The sequence below is a fragment of the Dermacentor albipictus genome, chromosome 3 (assembly GCF_038994185.2).
Source record: "Dermacentor albipictus isolate Rhodes 1998 colony chromosome 3, USDA_Dalb.pri_finalv2, whole genome shotgun sequence".
Classification (NCBI taxonomy): domain Eukaryota; kingdom Metazoa; phylum Arthropoda; class Arachnida; order Ixodida; family Ixodidae; genus Dermacentor; species Dermacentor albipictus.
Window position 1 is genome coordinate 10336957 of NC_091823.1, and position 12767 is coordinate 10349723.

Genomic DNA, 12767 nt, shown 5'->3' on the forward strand with positions numbered 1-12767 from the left:
ATAATGAACCATGGTAGAGCAAAACATTATTTAAATATATTTTCTGCAACTATACCAAATCTCAAGACCATACAGTGACAAAAGGCAATTAGTACTTGGCACAAGTCCCTGACCCCACACAGTAGTTGCATTACAGATATATAAAAATTGATATTTTCTTCAATTTCAATAATTCAACAAATAATACTATTTGTGTAAAGTTGCAGCATAAATTTATCGCCAGTCGAGGCATTAGTATTGTCGAAGTTACGCACAACACAGTACAGTCAACATAAAATACTTACAATTATCACAAGGAGAAAACAAAAAGAAAACGTCAGCAGATGTCTGCGAACTTGCAAGATTACAAACCAACTTCCAGCGTGACTGTTTCTTTGAAGCTTTTGAAACAATAGTTTTGGTTTCCTGTAATTGCACTCGTACATGGCGGTTCCGTTTCAAAACTTTCCAGCGTGTAACGCTTTCGAACACTTACTGTTAGGAATTTTTGAAAGCCAGTTATTCACGAACACACATTATACTTCACCAGGATATTAACCAAGCGTCCCCCCATATTTTTACTAGACTTGACCTTGATTTCGTTCGAAGTTCTCCCAGAGCAGCGAGATCAATTCTGCTTTGTTCGCAAAACACATTGATAAAGCTTCGGATCGTCTGCATGTGTAATTTACTGCAAATGTCGTAATTTGTCCCCTCACTTTGAGATTAGTCTACACATTACTCATAACGTGATCCTTCATTTCGCCAAATATAACCTAGGTGCCTTGGCTAGTTCAGCGAGGACCACAGCAAGGAGGTCTCATAATGAACGCTCCAAATAAACACATGGTGTGTGGCTGCATTGCTAGAATGCTAGTCGCATTAGCGTTGACAGACATCGCGAGATGGGTGCTGCCTGAATTTTACAGCGAAGCTGTTAGCCATACGTTGGTCGGCATTTTTCGTGTCCACGTCCGTGGGCGAAAATGTGGGCCGATCTCGGAGGTAGGGTAATACCGGTCCGACCCGCGGCGGAGATGAAGCAGGCTTCATGCGCTCAGCAAAGTGAAGCGAAAAGTGCATACATTCTTTGGAATCACGCATACAACATAGATAAAAACATTCGTGTCAATAGAGAACAAGCACAAAACAAGCATCCGAACTACGTAATTGATGATAAGGCGCTCCTGATAACAATGCGAAGCACGTAGCGCTCCCCGCATACGTTTCCCGGTAAATATTACTGTTGGGCAAGCTGCCGTCGCCACGGCAGCTTGCGCAACGCATAGGGTAGGCAACACATAAGATTCCCGAGGAACAGCATGAGTACGAGGGGCAGAGGAAAAAAAAGAAAGGGTATTTACAAAACTCACTCCCATTACTCCCATGACTACCATCGCTCTAAATTACCTTTACTATCATTAATCTAAAACAATAAAGCGTCGCATACCCCACATCGGCAGTTGTAGTGGTGGTTTTCAACAGCTTCGCTGGGCACCCACTTTCGCAAGGCCGGGATGGCGAGTCAGTTTTTTTTCTCAAGTTTTTCTCCTCCCCATCCGTTTAACCACCGGCTTCTTGGCGAATCCGCCGTAGTGGGTACGTGTCATGATATACGGAGCAAGCACGCAAGCAAGCCTTGTTACCTTCCCATCGTAAGTACGAATTTTGGAAGGATAAATAGTTTGACGTTATTAGTCGGTTCATTTTATTATCTTTCCGTTAACCGATTCGTAACGCGTGTTTTTAGGTGATACAGAAGGCTTTGTGAATTCCTAAACGCTTGGAAGTGGGAAGTGTACCAGAGGCTCCCATTAGACGGATTACAAGAACTGCTTTTTCTCCGATCACAAAGCCACTCACTTGGAGCGACGCGTCGCTTAGAACCGCCAAGTATCCCATCCACCCCTCGCCCTCTCCTTTATATTTAATATATCCTGCTAAATCGCAATAGCACTACGACCAACCCATGCATATTCCGTACCAAAAGGGTTCTCCTCACGTCGTGTCTGTCAGCGCTCCCGTCTCCGTCTTATATTTGAACTTTATTTCGCGTTCACACAACGTAGAGATGACGGGGCAACAGACAAGAAGCCACAGCTTTCTGTTGCTCAATACGTGCTAAATAAAAGTGTTTTTCTGATTGTGAAAGAAGCCCGCGAATACAAGCAAAGTACCTCGAGCGGCTAGTCACACGGCAATTTTGCTTAGATTCGCGGGCTTGTTTCACGCTCGGAAAAACACGTTTTTGTAGCGCGTATTTAGCAACGGAAAGCTGCATGGGTAGTTTTTCGAGCTGCCGTACAATTTTATCACTGACACTTTTGACCTAATTATAATACTTGAGAAGTTGATTAAATAATTAAGACTCATTATGTAATTAGTCAGAATGCAAAAACATAATCTGAGTGTCTCTAAGTGACGGCAAACAATATTACCTTGGTTCTGTCTAGCTACGTTGCATTTGCGTATTTTTATATGTTAATGTATGACAGTTGGGACACCCTGTAGACATAACGTATACCTTTATCTGCACAAAGATCTAAAACATGCAGGCAAATTTATTAATATAAATACAAGATGCATGCAAAGTATATGTATTCAAATAATATTATTTTTGCAGTGTGTCTATTCAGCCCAATCTGCTCGCCAACAATGTCGCGAAAAAGAAGGGAAGAAAAAGCTAGATTGATTTAAAGCGAGCTCGAGATTTCACAACGCCTGACGAAGGCCGAGGTTCACGAATATTCGAAGTTTCGAATACGAATTGGACTTTTTTTTATGTTGAATTCAATTAGTGGGTCGTTTCTGTTTTATTGCTCTTCAGACAAGGAGGAAGATAGGCCGCTGTTTTCGTAACTGTCTCATATGCCGGTGATGAGCAAAACGTGAACAAGGTGAATGCAGGAGCCAACGTTTCGACAAGTGTACTTGTCTTCTTCAAGGCCTTGAAGGAGACAAGTCCACTTGTCGAAACGTTGGCTCCTGCATTCACCTTGTTCATGTTTTGCTTATCGTCTTGAATTTCCATCTCCCGCATTCCCCGTCTTTTCTCTCATATGTCGGTGGACACTTGAACTCTCTCGCGGCCAAGGCGAGTTGAAACAGGAGGAAAAGAAAGATAGACGACACCCAAGAATATCCACGGGGGTTACGTAAGACTAACAAGATATATGTTGACTTATCCGAACGCTTGATCATGGCTGAATATGCGCTCTTACCCACTTAAATTGTTGCGAAATTCAGGTCCTGTTGCAAAGCTTGGCTAGGGAAAAACACTCGCATAGTTGGAAATGTATAACATTGACAGTTTTATATATAAAAAAACTAAACAAGAACAGTAAACCTGGATCGATAACAAGCCCCAACAATATCAAGTCGCCAATAAGAAGCCGCAACAAGCGGCCGGAGATGTCCATGCTTATGAGCTCAACTGCTTATTTAGAGGCAGACAGTATTAGCACGTGTTAGCCACCGAGGCATAGTATGCGCAGTATGCGTAGCATGCGTTAATCACCCTGAGTAACCAGAGAGCGCCATTTATTGGAATTACTGACTGTGTTCCGCTTATCCCCTGACGTAACCACGTTCGCAGAGACACAAGTATCGCGTCGGTATTTGTGCACGCCTTCTTATATTGAAGGGAAAAGAGGGGCAACGCAGGGACGTTTATAGCGGGTTATGGTTGATCACAGCAGCGCATGACGTAGCTGCTTGCGCTGCTTTTCTCGGACACGTGGTCCCGTATTCCGGTGGGCGTCGGCGCCCAGTGTACGCCGAGCGAAAACACTCTGGTTGGCACGTGCTGTGCCTTATACGCTGCAGTGCTTTGCGTCTGGCGTACTGACCCCGCATTTCATTTGCGTAGTTCACGCTGCAGGGGCTGCACGCTGAGGTAGCGGTCAGGGTGCGCCATGCAGTACTACAACAAGGACGAACCTAACGATGTCCGAACCCACGGACTCTCAAGCACGCTGGTCGCGTACGTCGTCATCATGGTTGCCATCATGTTCATCTTTTCCTTCGCCATTTTCGTGTATGCTCAAAAGAAGAGGAACTGCAAGGAACAGGGGCTCTCCAGTCGGACGCTGGAAGTACGTGCCTGTCGCTATTGTTTCTTTGTCCGGACGAAATGGTAACGTCACTACGCGCTTTCGGTGACAGTAGTCGTTGGCGTCGTCTGGCCGAACCCTTGTCATCACGCCCTTTCTGTGCTTACTTTCTACGCCGTTGTATCAAAGCGGCAGATCCGTGTTGTACACGCAGTTCGGCACGCGCACTATACGCTCCTAAACGTAACGGTGCCGAGGGAGCAAGCTTTGTAGCTGGATGGCATCAGTAGTCACTCAAGCTCTTTCCCCTTTGCAAGGTTTAGTGCTATAGCGAGGCCCCAGGTTGGGCGCGCAAGCCACCCCGGTATCACTCGCCGGAAGAATCCTACGTAAGTCCGAACGTAACAGACGAATACGTATTACGGAAGTTTCTTCGCGGAGTGGGATGAGTTTTAACGCTGCGGTCAGTAGGTGTTCTGTGCTGTGAAACATAGTTCCAGCGCACATCCAGCGCACATCAAGCATAGTTCCAGCGCAACTAGCCCAGCTGTCCATACTTAGTTCTGTGCTGTGGTGGTTGGTCTGTGATGACACGTACTGAAGAGGAGAAGCGAATGTGGAGAGAAGGTGTGGTAGGCAGGAGGACTGCGGAAGGAAGGGTTGAGGTGGAGAGGCAACACCTCCTATAGGAGAGCCGTAGGGCGCGACGCCTCGTTGATTGGTTGCGCAAGTGATGACGCCACCCTCGTCGCGGCGGATGCGTACCACACTCTTAAAGAAAAGGTCGTAATATTTGCCACCTAGTGTCACACCATTTGCTACCTTAGTGTAACTGTATGTGGTAACGACAGAGATAGCAACAATACCAAGTAAACAAGTTGTACCCACTATTACCTAATGGGTCTCAGCTCCCAATTCAAATGCAGTTAGTACCACCTGACACAAATATTCTCGCCTCCACTGCATATATTGGACAAGCTGTGGCGTATTCTAGAGTGGGTACGATACCTGCGTCATAGAACGGGAACATTGAATTCGGCTTCGCCAACTACGTTCGGAATTAGTAGCTGAGACCCATTAGTAGCAGCGACTACGTTGATTAGTCCGCCCATTTACTAACTCTATCGTTGCGAACTGTAGGTATACCAAAGTAGCAAATAGTGTGACAACAGGCCGTAATTACAACGACCTCCTTTTTTGAAAAGAGTGTCATGTTGGCTACAGCAGGGTAGTTATTCTACTGTAGAATATTTTCAGCATTTTGACTGCTTAGGTCGTGCTAAAATTTCTCAACAAAATGTAGTTCATTTCGTAATGGTGTTGCCAGCCGTATGGTAATAACCCTGCTGCAAATTATGTTCGGCATAATCAGCAATCGATCATGTGAGAGAACTTCTACAGGAAGTTTTTACAAGAAGGAGGGAGGGGGGGGGGTGCTGTTTCTCTCGAGCTGTTGCAATAAAAATTTCAGTTGCCGGTAATTAAATCGCATACTTTGAAACTTCGCCCTATGTGATTGGTCCGTTTGAGACCTTGCCAGGATATAACGTCTTCGGGCACTTGGTAAATAATTTTTTGCAAATGCAGTAATTCATTCACACGCATTTTGCTTTACGAGAATATTGGCGATATTATTCTCTCTATTTTTTCCGACGTGTGATCCTGTTGGGGTTCACAGCTTCCCCAGGGCAGCATGTTAAGTTCTGCGTTGTTCCTAAGACACATTTATAACGATCCGGATAGCCTGCAAACGTACTTTACTTCTAAGGCTTGTAATTTGTGCACACTTGAACTTTATTTGCACATTGCACATAACCTATCTCTTCGTTTAAACGAATAATATAGAATGTGCCTTTTGTAATTAATCGAGGACATCGGGAAAACCTACCACAAACCTAGTATAACGGAAAAATAAGTGCAAAAAAGGAGAGTTTTGTAATTCTTTGCAGGGATTCTAATCTTGCCAATAACGTCGAAGCTTCGTCACACACCGCACTGCACATGACTCCCGTTTTCCAGTAAACATAAAGTTCGTATGCAATAGAGTTGTCTCGGGTTATTGGGAAGCATAGCTGATGTCGGAAGCACGACACTTTCGAAGACTTGCTTAAATTTGAGCAAAGTCGTCGTTTATTTCACTCGCATTTAATTTCGCACCAGGATTTCCTTCCCTCCATTTTCACTAAATTAAATCTCGGTGGCATTCGTTCTGCCAGGGAAGCGGGCTAAACTCTGCGTGCCCGTAAAACAATAGTAACCCTCCGGAGCGCTTGATTACGTGATTTATTTCAAAAGCCGCAATAAACCCCCCCGCGTTGAACTTTGCTTACGCATCACCCATTGCCTGGCCCCTACGTTCACCAAACAGAAACAAGCTGGCTTGTTTAGTTCACAGAGGAGAGCGGGTCAGAATTGCATGAATATACTGTAAAAATGAGGGTACATGATCTTTTGTAACCTTCCTAATTAAGCCAGTAACGTTGAAACTTCGCGACACATTGCACTTATTATGCCCCTAATTCCTGTTAAAGTTGAAAATTGTGTAACGCAGAGTCATTTCCGGGCATTAGGAAACATAGTTAATAACAGCAGCGTGACATTTGGAAACACAGTTGTCAGAAATGCTTTGTAAAAGCTGTATTTTTATTCACGTGCATTCAACTTCGCTCGCATATCTTCAATAGCCCTTTAAGGCGCCTTGTACACAATTGTGTACATTGTACTTCTGGTGTTTTTTTCGTGTTTAGGGCGCGCAATTTTCTATTAGGTTGGCTTTAGCACATTCTCAAACTTTAAACTGACAACCATGTGCATTTTGGGCACCATCTGTCGCATTTCGGCGAAGACATTCATATCAAAACAAGAAACGGCGGACGCCGGAGCAGCAAAGAGCGGTGAGTCAAGTTCTTATTTTTTTTAGAGCCACTTTTTTTTATTGTGGCAAGCGAAAAAAAATTAGACGCGCTTGTGCATCATATGAAGTGCCGAGGAGTGATAATTTTATCCTTTCTGAGGAGATGACCGAACGCTAACGCTCGCACGCGCATGTGTACACGATTGTGTACAAAGCGCCGTGGTCGCTGCAGAAATGAAGAACGCTGAGAGTTGCTTTGATTTTCTTTCCAGGTTTTTTGGTCATTCGTCGTTCTTTCTACAATGCAAACAAGTATAAGAAAACCCAAAAGACAGCTGAAAGGTTTTTGGAGCTCATTGGTGATAAATGTTTCAGACGTTGGGGAAAGTGACGAAGAAGAAGCCACGTGCGAAGCGACCGACGCCTGCGTTGCAGCTGCGTTCACCAACCTCACAGAAGAGGAAGACGCTGCTGCAGGGGAAACGCAGGCTGAAGAAGTAGACACAGAGTGTTTTTTTCCTTTTGTGAACCTGGGTATCTGCAATTCTTGGCTGGACTACCACCGTGACAATCAAACGCTGCCTGGAGCTAAACTCCTATATTTGATGAATTTTCGCTTGCTCGCAAGCTGCCGAAGCATTAATTAAATCGGTACTACCCGAGAAAAAGCGTGGAAGGCCTTCTCTTGCAGAGATCCAAGCACCACAACCAAAGATATGGCAAAAAAGCAAGAATATCGCGTCCTTGCACCGACGCGCACTACGACTCCTTTGACCATTGGTCCGAATCACGCGACCAGAACGTGCGAATTAGGTGCAAGCTCGAGAAGTGCACATGAGGCACCCGGATTTTCTGCATGAAATGCGCCGTGCAACTGTGCCTGACGAAAGAGAGCAATTGCTTCCTCGCATTCCCCAAGTGAATTTTGGGGCCACCGAGGCGCTGTGTACACAATTGTGTACGATGTTGGAAATAATAAAGTTTCATAATAACTTTGAAGAATTCGATGGTTTTCTGTTTATTAGGTCCCAAAAAGAATGTTTATATATAAAAAGAATTTTTTCTATGCACAATTGCAAGTGGCGCCTGAAAGGGATAGTATTCCTCCTATTTTTGCTAAGTTTGATCTTGGGGGCGCTTGTGTTTAGGCAACGGCTGCTTGAAAAATTTTACACCGCTCGCTCGTAAAAGCACTTGATTATGCAATTTAATGCAGAGGACGTAATCAACCCGAACACTGAATTTTACGTACGCAATACTCATAACGTGCCCCATATTTTCGCCGAATGAAAACTTTGTGTAACATAAGGTTCCCCAGGAACATTGGGAAATAGCGTAAACATTTCACGTAAAATTTTCGAGCACATGTTAAAGAACCTTCTTTATAACATGTTGTATTCAAACCACTAGTATTTAACTTCGCATAATAACTGCAGGGGGCAATGTATTTCCTATATCTTTGCTATATTTGATCTCAGTTGCGTTTGTACTTATTTCAGGGCAGCGGTCTAGGTGTTTCGCCGCTCGTAAAATACATTCATAATGCTCCGTAGCACTTTCATACGCAATTTATTGCAAACGTCACAATCAACCCAGATATTTTGAACTTTCCGTACACATGAGACATAACATTCTCCTTACTTTCACAAAATATAAGTACGTTTCCTTCAATAGTTTACCGAAGACACCGGAGAAACCAACTGCAAAACTGGTATGACAGAAGAGTAAAGAAAAAATGAGGGTTAAGTAAATTCTTGTAACGCTTCTCTTTAATTTTGGAAAACAGCAGTTCCATCATAGATTGCACTTCGCATCGCAACTAACTTCACGGAACTTGAACTTTGTGTCTTATGCAGTTGTCTTAGTACCTTGGGATATAGAGCGAGTAGCGGAGCTATGACACTGTGGAACGCTTGAATAAGCAACTTTCTGTAAAAACTGTAATTAAGCCACCGAAATGAAATAATCATTGTTCTTTGCGCACGACATGCTTTCTACTTCAACAAAATATAAGCAACGTTCTTTGCATAGTTCACTAAGAATGCTGCGAAAAAGAAGCTACGTAGTAACAACTCTTTTAGTGCACAAACTTATAGCACAGGGCACGAAGACCAACATGCCCAATCATATGCTCTTTCAAGCAACAACATGCTGTGTACTAAGTATAAAATTTGCGAGAAGGCGGGTATTTAGCAAACATGTTTAAAGCACATTGTTACTATAGATACTTCAAACTTGCGGATCCCGTAACGTATAGACACGTCCCATATTTCCTCAAGATATGAACTCTTTGCCGCTTATGGTCCGCTCATGCACAGAACATAGAAACGTTTTAGTCATATTTTATAACCCTTCTATGAGATGATAGACGAGGGTTTAACAACTTTCATATCATCCCTAATTGACATGGGAAATTCAAAATTTGCCTGCACATTTGCCCTAGCAATCTCAACATTTCCTAAAAATGTAGATTTTTTGAGTTATTTAGTTCTGCCTGAAAACGCGAAAACAGGCAGATAACGTTTTTGAGCCGGTTCTAGTCGTAGTACCGCATTCGCTGTGAAATTTATTGGTGAAGACCGAAACACTATGCTTGCAGCAATTCTGCGAAAATAGAAGTCCTCAATTTTTGTCGGTGAAAGTGCCGACACTTTCAGCACTAGGCCCATCTGCTGTGTTGTGCGGTACTTTTCAATCATAAAACGAGACGTCATGACTCAACTCTTAGGAGGGGTTCCCTTGGACCCCATTAGTAGTCCCGCCGAGGCACTTGCATTAAAAAAAATTAAATTATGGGGTTTTACGTGCCAAAACCACTTTCTGATTATGAGGCACGCCGTAGTGGAGGACTCCGGAAATTGTGACTACCTGGGGTTCTTTAACGTGCACCTAAATCTAAGTACACGGGTGTTTTCGCATTTCGCCCCCATCGAAATGCGGCCGCCGTGGCCGAGATTCGATCCTGCGACCTCGTGTTCAGCAGCCCAACACCATAGCCACTGAGCAACCACGGCGGGTAGGCGCTTGCATCAGTACTTGAAAACTGCATCACTCAGAGGACCGTCCCTTTCAAAGACATCGTTGGCCTTGCTGGTAGCATTCCAAGTGCACGCCCAGGCAGGCCCAAATAAATTTTTGATGCAGAAATCGTAGGCGAAGGCAGATCGAGATTTTTTGGTCATATATGCTGCGTGCGCTACTCAGCCCACATCACTGTGAGCAAAGCTGCAATGCGGTTACCGAGGTACTCTGAAAATATCCTGCATGATTCTGCCGATTACTTCGGCCATGGCCGCAAGTGAAAAGCTCAGCTGGCCACTTTTCAGGAATATCTCCAAACGGAGAAAAGAAAAATTCCGCATCCTTGTGAGACACCATGGCTCGTCTTCCACAGAGGCATGGAGCGTGTATTAGAAGAATGACATACGCTGAGATTTACCACCCACGAAGTAGCCATTAGTGATCGTGTTATCGTGGCCGATAAGACCCTAAATGACATGAACTGTGTCACCGAGGCTTATTTAAGCTCCATGAGTTATGTTCTGAACGTATTCAACAAGCTAAGTAAACTTTCTAGCACCGTCAGAATATCATAGCACTGCTGCAAACAGAAAACGAACGCCTTCCTAGGACCCTGTTGCCGATCTTTGTCCAACCCAGTGCAATAGAAATGAGTGGCATCAGCGCCATAGACCCACGAGTTTCACTGCCGTTAGATGTCTGTTTAGGAGAAAAGTAGGCAAGTGTTGCTTAGCTGAGCAAGGCAATTCATTGAAGTAAAATGTGAGGCCCGTTTTTCTGGAGGTCAAGTTAATAGCGCAAGCGACTGCTCTCAGTGTGGAGGCTAGAGTGGAGCTGCTAGAGCTGCCCACACTTCACATGCGTTATGCTAATTTGCTTTCTTTTTTGCTAACTTGCTGCCTGAGCCCGATAATAGAAGAGGATTGACAAACTCTCCCTTCTTACTTTACCAGCCACGAGAACGCCCCAGATAAAAACATACGTTGGCACGTAACAATTCAAGAATATCCCCGAGACAGGCCCAACTCATATTATTTTTGTTACACTCTAACATAGAAACTGAAATGATATTCTCTAGTATGACTGATGTCAAAACAAAACAGCGTAATAGATTTGGAGCTGAGAACTTCAACATCGCCCTCGTAAGGAAGTAGGCCTTATAACAGCGAGTGGTAAGAATTGCGTAAACATGGGCGTCGAAGAACGGCACATTGGATTGCATCGGAAGGAAATGTAATGAACAGACACTTAGTGACGTTCTCGCTTTCGTTGTGAATTCGTGTTCGTTATAGCTGTGCAAGACAGCGCAATTTTAGGAATATAAAGTGCTAAAAGTTAACTATGGAGCCCTGTCTTTTTTACCACACTAAAAACTGTTTTTTTTTTCGTGATCTACAATCTTCAAAACGTTATCTCAGGTGCCATAGCACCGGTTTTTTGAGATTTCATTTAGGTATAAATGACTACTTAATTAACAAACGTACGTAAGACATAGGTCACATAAAATTTAGAAAAGTTGTTTGTTTCGGGTATTTTACGGCCTCGTTCGATGATGTCAGTGCCCCGTTATGATTCTTAACTTTCTTCTGACCTATATACAGTATTGTATTTGACTACTTTACCATGAAACTAGTGCGCAGGGTGAAACGTACAGTCGGTTGGCAATAGTGATGGACACCTGCTTTTGGTCACGGCAGAAGGAACGCGCCTCAACTGCGCGTCCCGGAACACACACACACACACACACACACACACACACACACACACACACACACACACACACACACACACACACACACACACACACACACACACACACACACACACACACACACACACACACACACACACACACACACACACACGCACACACACACACACACGCACACACGCACGCGCACGCACGCACGCACAAACACACACGCACGCGCGCACACACACGCACGCGCACACACACACACACACACACACACACACACACACACACACACACACACACACACACACACACCTCCCCACAACCATGGCCTTTCCGTCATGAACGAGTGCTTAGCAAAGCCGCTAGCTATACTTGAATCTCTGCGCATGCTTTTATACATTACCGCTATTATCCTTGCCGTTTGCGCGCAGGACGTGTATGAACGACAGGCCACGGTGTATGAATCAGACCAGGTGACGTCGACGCCGAAACCCGGCTACGTTGCTGCCACCTCCAGGCGCACAACAGAGAGTGGTGTGCTGGAAACTTTCGCGAACTTGGCGCAATGGTGAAGCTTAGTGGCACTCCCTATTTGTGTATTGGTTTTTACTTTTCTTCCTTGCGAGAACCTACTCATCTTGGACAGCTACGCACGGCAATTCTCAAAAAGAAAAAGAAAGTGTAAGAGCTCAACTTATACCCAAAGAGATAATCTTTTCGATTACATATTATTCGTGTCGGCGGTCATGAGAAATCGTGCAATAATCACACCTGCTCAGTTAGCTGGGATTCACTATCCTTCTCGTTAATTCATTTAATGAAAATTTTGCAACCTGAGTATTGAAACTATTCCATGTTCACGGAAAGCTCATCTGGTGTGGATACCTTGGGATGAGCCCCAGTTCGGAGACATTTATTTGAAAATGTGAGGCTAACAGGAGGTTGGTATTCCACTACTTTCTCAAAAAGCTTCCCTTAAGTGCTGCGCTGTGAAACATCGCTTTATTTCGTCGTAGGCTTAAGGGCTAACATGTAGAGAGTAGTGGTATTCTCGGGATTTCTGCTAAATGCCTTGAGCACTGAGCGACTTCCCAATTCCAATGTGTCCCCTGTTTTAAACAATGAAGAAAAAGTGAGTCGATAATTTTTTACGAGTTACAGT

The 12767-nt window shown here is 44.2% G+C and overlaps 1 long non-coding RNA gene across 1 annotated transcript; it reads left to right on the forward strand.

Moving 5' to 3' along the window:
• The first annotated feature begins 1576 nt into the window (after positions 1 to 1576).
• Positions 1577 to 12440, forward strand: LOC135919540 (uncharacterized). The gene is made up of 3 exons (XR_010569995.1): positions 1577 to 1634; positions 3848 to 4073; positions 12037 to 12440. It is a non-coding gene; the product is annotated as an uncharacterized lncRNA (long non-coding RNA).
• The last annotated feature ends 327 nt before the right edge of the window (positions 12441 to 12767 follow it).